Source organism: Solanum stenotomum, chromosome 2 (assembly GCF_019186545.1).
Source record: "Solanum stenotomum isolate F172 chromosome 2, ASM1918654v1, whole genome shotgun sequence".
Taxonomy (NCBI): Eukaryota; Viridiplantae; Streptophyta; class Magnoliopsida; order Solanales; family Solanaceae; genus Solanum; species Solanum stenotomum.
The window spans coordinates 36308743-36323143 of NC_064283.1; the positions used below are offsets into that span (position 1 = coordinate 36308743).

Consider the following 14401-nt stretch of genomic DNA (forward strand, 5'->3'; position numbering starts at 1 on the left):
GTAAAATTATATAAATTAGCGATTTGAATATGTATATTTCATTGATAGTTGTAGTTTATGTGGAGTTAGTGTCTATATAAGTTATTGTTTGTATAAATATAAACTTTTATATCTGTATTTGTATAATTGAACTATTTCAGTGATTAATTGTATAAAATAGTTGGAAGAATAGAACCGTGTTAATTATTGTATAAATTAGTTGTTATAAAGTGATTTTGATTTGTAAATTTGTATAAATTAGTGTATGTATAAATGGATTAATAACAACTGATTTATATTTATATTTAATTGTATACATGAATGTCTTCCATAGCTATTTTGGTAATGCATTCTGGAAAATGGGATGATACAAACTGTTATGTTGACTATGTTATTGAGGGAGTTGTTTTTAGAGAAAATGCCTCATTTACAGAGTTGTATAATATAATTGCAACTCAACTAGCTGTGGATGTGACTGTGAAGGTACTAAAAATTGAATATAAGGTTGATCAGAGCAGTACTAGGATGGTGATACACAATGAGATGGGGGTGCGGGTATATGTAATGCTAAAAAAATCTACAAATGAATTTAACAAATACCCCCTTTGTATAACTATTTCTGATAGGTGTTATCAGAACAGTGAACATTGTGAAAGTTCAACTACAGTAGCATCTGGTATTTCTGGATCACTTTGTATAACTGGTTTTGAGGAATTTGAAAAACAGAAACTGACAGTTGCAGAGATAGTAAATCCCCTCGATACCTTTCAAATGGAGAATTGCAGTGTGGTGATTACTGATCCATCACATAAGTATGTAAAGGTAGATCAAGTATACAATAATAAAGCTACATTGAAGTGTGTGATGGAGCAATATGCAATTGCGGAACGATTTCAGTTTAAAACAAGGAGGTCAAATTCAATCAGGTAACATCATTTGTATAAATCTGTTCAACTGTTATTAGGTGTATAATTTTGACTTTTCTGTATATATTGGTTATTTTACGTGTAGTTATACACTTGTGTATTTATCCGAATGCGATTGGTTAATGAAGGCCTCAAATATTAACAAATCAGGAATGTTTAGAATAAGAGCGTTCAACACTGAACATAAATGTTCATTGAAAGATAGGGTGTATTCACAATGACAAGTAACAAGCAATTTAGTTGGAGGAATTGTTAAGCCTAAATTGGTAGATCATAAAAGGAAATACACACCTGCTGACATAAAAAAAAGATATGAAGCTGGATCTTGGTGTTGATATAACTTACATGTTGGCTTGGAGAGCTAAAGAAAGGGCTTTGATTTCTTTGAGGGGCACGCCAGGAGGATCCTACAGCAAACTACCCGAGTATTTGTATATATTGGGTATTACATATCCAGGATCCCATATACGCTTGCAGGAAACAGATGCAGATAGATTTTTGTATCTATTTGGTGCATTGGATCCTTTCATCAAAGGATTTGACCATTGCCGACCTGTAGTCGTAGTTGATGGGAGTCACCTCCGAGGACCTTATAATGGAACTTTTGTAGCAGCAAGCACGACTGACGGTGCAGGTATATAAATATGTATTTTATATTATATATACATATATGAATTCTAAATGACTGTTATACATAACTCTTTGTATGTATATTTATAATCTGCAATTCTGTACCTGTATAAATATGTATATGTAGGTTATATATTTCTACTAGCAAACGGTGTCTTAGATTCAGAGAATGATGCCTCTTGGACATGGTTCTTTGAACAACTAAGAGAATCGTATGGGGAAAGGAACAATATGTGTATTGTGTCTGATAGAAACGATAGCATCATAAAGGCTGTTATGCAAGTGTATAATGATGTGCAACACTATGCTTGTATGTGGCACCTTTGGAAGAATGTTCAGACAAAGTACAGAAAATCCCATGAAAAATTAAGTCCAGTATTCTATATAATGGCTAAGACGTCCAATCAATCAGATTTTGATAGGCTAATGAAGATAGTAGAGAAGGTAGATATACGAGTAAAGGAATACTTGGAGTTAGCTGGATATGATAAGTGGTCTAGGATTTATGCACCAGTTCATCGTGGTTGGTCAATGACATTGAATATCGCAGAAAGTATAAATGCGACATTAGTTTCAACAAGAGAATTGTCAATTTATGATTTTCTAGAGGAAGTTAGGCTAATGTTTGGCAGATGGAATTGTGATAACAAAAAAGAGACATCATTCACATTTACTCCCTTGATTGGAAATTTCAGGAGATACTCAAAATCAATGAAGTAATGAGTACACGACTGATGGTATGGTTTCTATATATTTGTATAAATTTGTACATAATAATCTGTTTTGATCTATTTTTGTATATTGTAGGTTTTTCCGTCAACTGAATATGTTCACAATGTCAATGATAAAGGTAGAAATTATATAGTTTGTCTTCAGAAGAAAAGGTGTACTTGTGGAAGATTTCAGTATGAAGAAATACCATGTGAACATGCTTGGGATGTTCTGAAGTTCAAGAATTTAGGAACATATGAGTTCTGCTCGAATTTATACACACCGACAATAGTGTTGAAGACTTATGGTTTTCCAATATACCCATTGCCAGATAAAACAGAGTGGGTGGTCCCTGGATACATAATGACTGATTTAGTTCTTCCTCCAGAATTCAAAAGGCCTCCTGGAAGACCAAGAAATAAGGCTCACGACAAATCAGCAAGAGAGATGTTTGAATCTAAGGGGACAAATACATGCAGTACATGTGGTATTGCAGGTCACAATAGGCGTTCTTGTAGAAATCAGCCTCGGGAAGTTTAGAAATGATTCAATTTGAAATGTCTACGATGATTTTGTACATTTAATATTGCCTCACTTTTGACATTTGAATATTATTTGAGTTGTATAGATACATGATCACGATTGGTGTTTAACAGGTACCCCTATGTAATACTATTTACAAATGAATTTAATAGGTACCCACTATGTATAACTATTTTCGATAGTTGTTATCAGAACAGTGAATTTTATGAAAGTTGAACTACGTATAAATTAGTGTTCTTATACAAAAGAAAGCAATTGTATAATCTGCTTTGGTATACATATACAAAAGATCAATTGTATAATCTGTGTTTGTATAAAGCGAGAAAGAGAGAAAGACAAAAAAAAAAACTGGACAGGAGAAAACCGTATTTGTATAATCAAAAGTGTATAGGATGAAAATATATGCATTTGTATCTGTATATACAATTTTCTCCCGCTTTATACAAACACAAAGACAATGTATACATTTGTGTTTGTATAAATTGAGAGAGGGGAGAGAGGGAGACGAAAACATATGTATATAAACAATTTTCTCTTGCTTTATATAAATAAAAACGCATTTTATACATTTGCGTTTTTGTATAAAGTGAGAGAGGCGAGTGAGGGAGCAAGATGTGGGAGAGTGGTGAGCGAGATCTTGGAGAGGGGAACAAAAATATATGCAATATATAATTTATCTTGATTTATACAAACAAAAACACATTTTATACATTTGTGTTTTTTTGTATAAAGTGAGAGAGGGGAACGAATATATAGGTATATATACAATTTTCTATAGTAATAATTGCGTTTGTATAATGATTTCTCAATTAAGTTGTATAATTATTCAAAAATTATTGTATAATATGTCAAACTATTCATCTGTATAAATTAGTATATATTAGTTTATATTCACGAAAAAATTTGTATAATATATGAAACATCAACAAATAAAAACGCAAATCTGAGTTCATTAAACAAAATAATAGAGCCAACAAAATGTTGTTCCCATCAAACTGGAATATTAAAAAAGTATTACTGCTAATACAAGATTCCAAACAAACATAAAAAAAATACAATAAAACTAAGTAATTGTGACACATTCACTACTATCCACATCAACGTTTGATCTGATTGACTTTGCTGGTGCCTTACTGTCACTAATCGCCTTAGCTTGATTTTTGCCCATGCCATAATTCCACAACAGCGCTGCATATCTGCTACGCAAAAAATCAGGATCAAATGGACCTGTTGGAATGCCATTGCCATCACTCAAGAACTCTGTATATGCCGAAATGTATAGACCACAATTCCTATATACAAATACATAAAAATACAAGGTATTTTTCAACAGTTGAATTATACATAAAAATAATTGATCAATTACCCCAATATTGGTATAGCATTGCATGTGTGGGGTGTAAAGTGGATCTTCCTTGAGAATAAATTGTACTCCTTAATAAATAATGTAAATGTATAATACAATTTCAAATGTATAATTATACAACACAAATGGTAAAAATAGTAACAAAAATATGGAACTATACAAATTGAATATCTATATAAGAAATTAGAGTTATACGAAGTGAATATCTATATACAAATACAGAGTTATACAAAGTGAATATCTATATACAAAGTTGGAGTTATACAAAGTGAATATCTATATACAAATACGGAGTTATACAAAGTGAATATCTATATACAAATACGAAGTTATACAAATATGAATACAACTGTGAAACAAAAAGAATTATAAAATTTGAAATTAAGTATAACACAAATTTCAAAATAATGACAACAACTATTGAAATATAGAATTTCATTTTGTATATACAGGTACAAATATATTGAAACAGTTACAGATATGCATACAATTTTAGATCTGAACTTCAAACATATATACAGTTCTGTATTATACAAATTACCTCAATTCTTTCAAAATGTAGTTGTTCAACTGAATCAGATTGGGCATCTTCTTTATTACTTGTAGATGCAATCTCTTTTACTTTACGCTTCTTCTTTGAAATCAAAACATCAACTGATTTGTCTTGTTTATTGCTTGTAGATGCTATCTCTTTTACTTTACGCTTCTTCTTTGAAGTCAAAACATCAACTGATTTGTCTTCTTTATGTTTATCCACTTTTTTGGTCTTTCCTGTTGAATTTGCAACATGAATGACTTCTTGCATCTTCAATGGGGTATTACCAGACTGCGACATACCCTCTTATTGATTAATTCAAGATTTAGCAACGGATCCTGAAATTTCTTGGAAATCCTGAGTAAAATCCAAAGAGAAAGATGGAAAATCATCCAAAAAATGTTGATTCGGTTGTACACCTCTAGTGTTTCTTCTTCATCCATGATTTTGGATGTATCAAACCAAAAAACTGAAAAGGCACAAAAAAATTCGCAGTAATATACAAATACAAAATAATGAAATAAGTCTGAAACCGGCAAAACAATTACCTGAAAAATCTGGGCGAACATATTGAGAGGGAGAGATTGAAAATTTGTATTTAGGGTGAAAAAGGTTAAAAGAAAAAATATGTAGAAACAAACAAGTAGGGTGTGAACCCGATAAAAAGAGGCACGCTTATACAAAACTAACAAGCGTAATTATGACAAAGAACAGGTGGCGAATGGTAAATAAAGTAAACAGTAGCTATTTTAAGTAATTTATTGATATAAGTTTGTTTTTCCATGTAATTTTCCCTTAAGTTAAAGGGGTGATTGGCATAACACAAATAACAAATTGTGGCAAAACGTGTACGAGGGAAACGAAACCGCATGCTTCAGGTAAAGGTTTTTCGTTGTGCTTTATGTAATGCATATGATGATTGTTACAATGGGTGGGAATAATAGGTATATGGTTGGTGATAAGGAATGTAGGGATGAGCTCTTACTGGCTGCAATTTTTGTACTTATTAGGGTAGGAGACAATACAATAGTGGAGATTAATTTCAAGGTTTAATGTTAGATAAGGGTAGATTGATGATTGGACAATCCAAGTAACGAATTGGTGGTATTGGAAAATTAATGTCCAGCTGGGTGGCGACCTTTATGTTATTTTTTTTTTTACTTTTCGTTTCTTTGCAGGGTGTAGTTACAGTGTAGTTGTTTTCCTTATTTTGGATTTTCTTTCCATGATCTTTAGATTGATACAAGTTTTGACAAAGTAAATCAAGTAATTAATTATAGGTATATTGTACTTCGTGAACAACATTAATGTTATGTATTTGGAGGATTTAAGACTTAACTCTAGGCTTGAGATTTAAGAAATTGATTATATACATTTAGATGAGTTTTTGAGTATAGGATAAATATATAGGAGTGGGTGATGGGCTAATCATTGGCAAAACAAGGTTTGTAGATAAATGGGACTGTATGTATTTCTGCTTGTTTATTACTATTATTGTTTGCTTTTTTTTGTCGTGGTTAAGGCTACAGGTTCTGTAACTAGTGGTTTAAAATTCCGGAAATTTCTTATAGTTATTACTTTATTGTTGTAGTTTTAATATAGGTAATCAAATTTTGGTTGTCTATTTGTATTATATAAATATCATTAAAATTATGATATTTTGGAAAATTTAGATTTAACCCTAGGCTTAAACTTTAGGAATATGAGACTTGACGTATTTAGTTGGCACCAATATTTATGAACTTAATTATAGATTAGGGTGAGTTCTTGGATCTAGGCTAGACCTATAGTAATACGGGTGCCTATTGCTTACGAAGATTGCATATTTGATAGATTGGGAACGTTATGAAGCTTTACGAAAAGGAAAGACAAAATCTTGAAGATTCGTGACACGTGTTCGACATTCGAGGTATGTTAAGACTTCCTAGACTTCATTGAGGGACGTTTTCTAATTGAAGATTAAAAATGAAATGGACAATGGGTAAGGGCGAAAGATGGGGGTCTCGTACCAATGGTATGACAAGCATTGGTACGAGTATTGGTGTTATTAAAGGGAAAGTTTATTACTATAATAGGATATATTGTAATTCGAGAATACCAAGCATATGGGCATTAGCTGATGTATTTAGTGACTTAATTTCTTTTGTGTATTTGTGTTTCTTTATTGAACCCGTATAATTGTTATAATTGAGGTCATTATATGTTATAGCGACATTTGATTTATTTAAATGTTGATATCACGCCCCGAGCCTACACCCTGGACGTGGTTGGCCCTCAAGAACCATTGTTGGCCCCAAGCGAACCCTTGGCCTGACTACTTATTCAACGGAAGACTTAATTCATAAAGAAAAATACTTTTAAAAGTAAACTGAACTGCTCAATAAACACTTATAATGTATCAAGATAACATTCACTGGCCAAAAATGATAACTCAAGTCTCTACCATTAAAACAAGAAATAGAAACTCAAGAACAAACATCTGACTGTTTATGAAGCCTTTAAAACAACCGAGATGGATGTCGGGACAAGACCCTTGATCCTCCTAACAAATGAAATACTTAAAGCAAATGATAACAAAGGAGCCCTCCGGAAAGCAAGGAGGCTCACCAACTGATTCTGAATGCTCAACTAGATCAACGAGGCATTGGATGATGATCTTGGTTACCTATGTCTGCATCATAATAAGATGCAGGCCAAATAGCATCAGTACAATGAATATACGAGTATGCGAGGGGAATTCTAAAACAAGACATAAGCTTAAAAGGAACTGAAGAACTTACCTGGCTCAACTCAACTAAACTGAACTGAACTAATTTCAATATAAAGTAGTGTAAATAAATGCAGTATAAAGAAAAACTTTAAAACATGGTTTTCAACTCTGTGTATTTAGAAATACAATAATAACTTTGTATTTATGCAAAGATACAATATGAACTCTATTTGTATATGAAAATACAAATATTTCTAATGTATATAAAAATACAAAATACTGTTGTGGGAGTTTCTCTAACTAACAACCATCACTTAAGAGCTATTGTGATGATACACATATTGCTTCACGCTGCCAAGGCCGTCCTATACCTTGCCATGAGTATAGAACCTGAACTATTAAGTGGATCCACTAGTCTATACTATAAAAAACACTAAGGAATCATCTATAAAGTATGACCATTTTCTATCCATGGTGACTACATGGTTTATGGGGGCTATGAGTTGTCTGAACTCTCCCCCATATCAGTGCTCAATAGTACTCCCAAAATATGATACTAGCTCTTATGTTTTAAAAAAACATACTTCTTTTTGTGATTTGAGATAATTATTGCTCAAAAACATAGTTCAAAAAATCTTCTTGGAAATCAAAGTTTCCTCTCTTGCTTAATTGTGAAAGCATTTACTCTTTAACTGAAAACTAGCCCAAAGGCTCTTTACTGAAAAACTAGCTCAAAGACTCTTTCCTGAAAAACTAACTCAAAGGCTCTTTATTGAAAAACTAGCTCAAATCCTCTTTTGGAAATCAAAGTTTCCTTTCTTTCTTAAATGTGAAAAACATTTTACTCTTTGGGATTACATAGTCCCGATATACTCTTGAAGAAATGAACTTCAAACTTTACTCTTTACTCAACTCAAAACTCAAGTCTTAAAACAAAGTTAAAACATTTGTAAAAGACTTTTGGAAGATTCTATGAACTTTTCTTGACTTGACTCTTAAATAATCCTTGAATTGAATTATGGATTCAAGGATTGTGATTTGTGATAGGAAAGATCTCATGATGTTTAGAAGTGTTTTTAGATAGTTAAACATGAGAAAATATCAAGAATTCATTGTCTGGAAGCAAGTCTGCCACGCGGAGATGCATTTAATAATTTAGTCACGAAATAAATTTTGAGGCAGAACAGTCCGTGACCGCTCTACGACACGGGAGAGAATTTTCAAATCCTGAGGAACAGGTCCGCGACGTGGACCTGGTACCTAGATTTGCCCGACTTGTTCCTTCTTTGTTTTCTAACCCCAATTCGCCTAAATTCGATTCGTTTTCTTAAATCCTGTTTAGATTCAGATACCCAACAGATTTACCCAAGAACCTAACTCAAAACAACTCTAAAATTGACCTTAAACTCTCAAGAACGAAAGCAATTCAAGAATACAATTGAAGAACATCAAAGTCTCAATCTTTTAGGAAGAAAATCATACTGAAATAAACATGTTTGGCGCGTGGGTCAACGAACCCAACGCTATGTGAAGTCACATACATCGTAGGGATCACCCCTTGATGAAATCCACGATTGATCTTGAACGATCTTGACGAATCTTACTCATTCTCCTGTTTTCTCCTCTTCTTTACTCTTATCTCAAAACCCTAAGTCTTTTCCCAAAAGCGTAAACTGAATCCTAGAAGTTTAGACCCCAATTAATTACTAAAAAACTAAATTAAGTCATGGGGTATGCAAAAGACCATAATGCCCTTCTAAAATCCTGATTGGACATTTCCTATTCGAACAACCCAACTTCGAATGGGCATATCTTGCTCATATAAACTCGTAATTACGCAATCTCGGTGGAGTTGGAAATATTATTCCAAGATCTTTCCTATTATATATGAAAGCACACCTAATTCATCCTGATATAGAAGCTATGGTCATTTGAATTTGACCAAAAAATCAACTTTCACATTTCAAAAATTTCCAGATTTTCTTTATACTTTCCAAAAATGATCAGTTGCTCCTTTTAAACTATTTTTTAGTTCTTTCTAGTTACAGGGTGTTACAATATCTCCCCCTTGGAAACATTCATCCTCGAATGAGATTACTATTAGTAGGCTAAGGGTGCAACATCTAACATTCAGCTCAAACACCCTACAAGCAATGCAAATACAACATGCAATCTCATAAGTTAAAGAGTACTAAAACAAAATTAGTACCTTGTTCTGTAATTTCTTTGGATTCGAAGATATGTGGATATCTTTTCTTCATATCCTCTTTAGCTTCCCAAGTAGCTTCCTCAACAAACTGATTTTACTTCCTAGTCCTCAACTTGCGAACTTGGCGAACTAGAATCTGAATAGGAATCTCCCCATAATATAAGCTATCCGTGATACCAATATCTTCCGTTGGTATAATCAATGACAGATCGTCCATACACATTTTCAATATGGAGATGTGAAATATCGGATGAAACGCAACTAACTCTTGTGGTAGCTCCAACTCATAAGTTATATTACCAATCCTCTTGGATATTCTGTAAGGATCAATATACCGGGGAGTAAGCTTCCCCTTCTTACCAAATCTCATAACACCCTTCATGGGTGAAACTTTCAAGTTGACCCAATCATCTACTTCAAACTCTAACTTTTTTCTCCTAACATCAGTGCAGTATTTCTGATGACTCTGCACTGTTTTCAACTTTTCTTGAATAACTTTCATTTTCTCCATAACTTGATGAACTAAGTTTGGTCTTATCAACCCAGCTTCACTAACTTCAAACCATCAAATATGAGATCTGCATCTTCTCCCAAAAAAAGCTTCATAAGGAGCCATTTAGATGCTCGAGCGGTAACTATTGTTGTAAGAAAAATCAATAAGAGGTAGGTGATCATCCCAATTACTCTTGAAATCAATCACACAATTTACCTTGATACCTCAAAACACCAACTCCCCCTTGTTCAAAAGCGATCAGTTTTTGCTTATGAACACTTTCCTTTAATTCAACCAATAAAGTATCTTTGTCTTGCTTACCTTTTAATTCTGACACTAATGATGATTCAGCCTCATTCATCACCACTACTGCTCTTTCTATGGAATCCATTAGTCAAACTCCTAGTCGTGCAAGTCTATGCACCTCTTTTGCTAACTATTTCTTATCTACTACAAAATGGACGGTACTTCCCATAGATGATGTGAGGCAAAAAATACAGATTTTTAATCATTATTTCTTCACATTTATTATTTATATTTATCTTTTTTGAGCATGAACTTTATGAATTGTTCTAAATTGTGTATTTTATTTGTAGGATTAAATTGGTGGAAAAATGAAGAAGTTTGGAGCTACAACAAATTAAAGATGAAATGTTGAAGAAGAAAATCAAGCAGACAGGTTAATGGATTAAATGAAATAAAATAATATATTCATATATCTGGCAAATGGCGGCTGAACACTCTCAAATCAATTTACTGCCACGTGGCAGCCAATGAAGGCTCCTCAAATATTGAGGTGGCACAATTCAAGCGGACAACTTTACCAAAAAAAAGGGAATCCAATTCCTTTTGGTTTTGGATTCCTAATTTGTTTGGACTCAATTATTTTATTTAGGGTTTCCTACATCTATAAATAGTGCATAGAAATAATTATTAGAGGAGAAGCCAAGAACCAAGATACAAGACACAAAATAAATTTTCTTCTAGCTTAGGAACTTTGGAAGAGCCGCCGTGGAGGCCGGAGAATTGTGGTTTATTCTTTCTTCTCCTTTATTATTTATTTGTATTCGTGATTAATAAAAGATAGTTTAGCTATTGTTCTTAACTTTTTATAATTAACACAAGCATATTTATTTTAATAAATTTTGATTGTGTTTTTGAGATAATGAGTAGCTAACTTTCATAACTAGGGTTGTGGGAACCATGAGCGATTAACAAAGTATGAATAGTAAATAAGCAATTCTTGACTAGTATTTTGCATGCATTGATAATTCTTTCGTTTAGAAGTCGTTTTAACGGTGGCCAACGTTAGAACTCGTCTTGTTACTACTTGCCGGACCAAGGAGGTAATTAACAAGAAAAGAATTATCAACATAGATTTAGTGTGATACTATCTAATAGGCTAGTGTTGATTGGTGCGAAGTAATAACTAAGCCAAACATCGATTATGATGTCTAATATGAGGTAAAGGTAAGGGTTAGTAAATTATACACACGTAGCCGGACCAAGGTGTGGGGTGAAATTCTCTAGATGCCGGACCAAAGATTTAGAGATACCTAACTTATCACTTTGCATGTAATACACTAGAAAAGGATTACTATTATTAGAATTACTGCGTTATGAGCTTATGGGGAACACATTCCTAGTTACTTTTCATAATCTGAATATAAATAAATACTTAGTTCAAAGCTATCTTTTTATTATTTTTATTTTATTTTATTTCAATTTAAATCCCCCATTTTTATAACGACTATGGAGTTAAATATTTACTATTGACAATAGTCTTCCATATTCTCTGTGGGATCGACCCCGACTCATAGTTGGGTAAATATATTGCATAGGATCGTTTATATTTCTTTTCAAGAAGTATATTTAAACGTTAGCAAAAATGGCGTCACTGCCGGGGAATATGGCTTAGAAATTGTCTTTAATATTTATTTTGACTTGTAGTCCTTTTTTGTTTCTTAGGATTAGTTTAAAATTATTTTTTTATTATTATTGTTATTATCATATTTCTTTTACTCTTCTTGAGATGTAATCTGAAAAAATATGTAGTGAAAAGTGTTCTTGCAATTCTTGCCCTTCTGATTTGATGGATTCGTATAAGTTAGTTTTTTTTTATCAACTAGATGAGTTGTATGGGGACATGGAAGATTTATTAATACTTTGCTATAAATCAATATGTAAGCGAAATTCTGAATATAAATTTGAATTTGATCTCTATTATTTAGATAATGAATTGAGTGAAAAGATTAAATCATATGACACCCAACAATTTAGTAATAATATGTGTACGGAAGAAAAATTACTTATAAGTCAACTTGAAGAACTAAAAGTTGAGGGCCAATTGCTTGATCATACTTTTATTGATGTTGTCATTGTTGAGAAGAGTACACTAGAGTTATGTAATGAAGTAGATAATATTATTTTTAAAAACTCTAGTATGTGTAAATATGAGGGTGTAAATAATAATACAATTCATAACTTAGGGCGCACTAGACCTCATTCCTATCATTTTTCCACATTATGTTTAGATGATGAGAAATTAATCGAACCATCTGAGCCTATAGAAGAGTATATGGAGGAGGAACAATGTGTCTATATTCTTGAATTTATTGTTCCAAGATCGGAGAATTACATTCCTCACTTAGGATCCAAAAAGTGCATAATGCAATATCTATTTCTTGGGACCTTTATTTTTATACCACCACCCCTTGACCGTAATAGAAAAATTGATTCAAAATTGGGGGTGCAATTCATATCTTCAAAGTGGAAGGAAAAATAGTAAAATTGATGGTGTCGTGCCGCGATGTTAAATTAAGCGCTTATTGGGAGGCAACCCAATTAATAGTTTAACTTCTTATTTTATTTTATTACTATCATTTTTTTTTCTTGTTTTTGCAGATTATGGTAAGTCTGAGCCAAGGAACATGTTTGAGCTTAATTGTGGGGTGCGTTCGACCCCTGATGAAAATAAAGAGGACATTCTACTAGCTAGGTCATGAGACCTCAGGGAGTTTTCCTAACTCTTGTTTTAAATTTTATCTAATGCTTTGGGGACATAACATCTTTTTAAGTGTGGGCTGGAGGAATGAATTCCTAGTTTTTACCGTTTTATTGAGACTTTTTTTTTTAGGATAGGTTCCTTGGCTTTTGTTTTCGGTTCTTTTCCTGAGGATAGTCCCTTTGAACCGAGTGTTTTTTTATTTTTTTTAGGAATAAATTTTATTTTGTTTTATTTTTTTTGGAGAGAAAAGAAAAGACCCTTTTGAGTTATGTGATAGTTACTATTTGAGCCTAATTTTTTGAGTAGTACTTTCTTGTGAATGCTTGATGAAAAAAAAATGCAGACTCTTTGACATCTAAGTTCATGGTTGTGACTTTGTATATAACTTATTTTATTTTGTAGTTTGTTATGATCCTGTCTCTCTTAGAAGTGGAATTGATCTATCTTGATTGATATTTGTGCCATGTGTGGGAAACTTTGTTTATTCCATGTTTGCATCTTTGTCTAGAACTTGACCTGCATGTCATTGAAACGAAATAAAAAGTGTTGTTTGTTTAGGAGATGATAATAGGCTTTCTTTGATTTATCTAGTGAAGTTTTGCCTTTTCAGATATTTTATCACTAGTTAGCCCTTTTGAGCCTGTAGCCTTTTATTGGTAGCCATATTTTTCCCTAACCTATTTTGTTGAATCCCTAGTTTTTGCACCTTGATTCCTAGAGCATTATTGCATAGACTTATTCTAACTATCAATTATGAGAAAAAGTGATGATTGAGTAATCAATGATAGCTACAATGTGCTTATAAGCCCTCTTTGAAAAAAAAAGAAAAAACAAATGTGACATGAAAGGAAAAAAAAAAGTTACTTTGATGATGGCCCTGGTCCTTCCAAGGATATTGTGCACCTTAACGCATGTAAAATATGTAAGTTGAGGGTGCCTATTATGAAGGGAAATTTTTTTTTTTTTTTTTAAAAAGGAATAAAACATTTTTGAGAGGATGAGAATTACTTGCGAAATAATTGTTGAAGTGAGGGCTGAAAATAAAGAGAAGAAAATAATAGGTTATTAAGTCTAAAATTACAAAGTGCTTAAGGAAGTGTAAGTCACTATTATATAGTTTTCCTACCCATCCCCTAGCCTACAGTACAATCCATTAAAGTCCTATTTGATTCTATTCAAGCATGCTTAATTAGTGGAAATGTACATAATGGGCAAGCATATGGTTCTTTGTGCATACATGTGAATTTTCTTTGTGAGTGTGAGAGTGTTCTTTGATGCCAAGTCCTTAATTT

At 32.5% G+C, this 14401-nt stretch overlaps 2 pseudogenes; both read left to right on the forward strand.

Annotated features, from left to right (window-relative positions):
- The first annotated feature begins 1027 nt into the window (after nucleotides 1-1027).
- Nucleotides 1028-2023, forward strand: LOC125855943 (uncharacterized; annotated as a pseudogene).
- Nucleotides 2024-2066: 43 nt separating this feature from the next.
- Nucleotides 2067-2786, forward strand: LOC125854232 (uncharacterized; annotated as a pseudogene).
- The last annotated feature ends 11615 nt before the right edge of the window (nucleotides 2787-14401 follow it).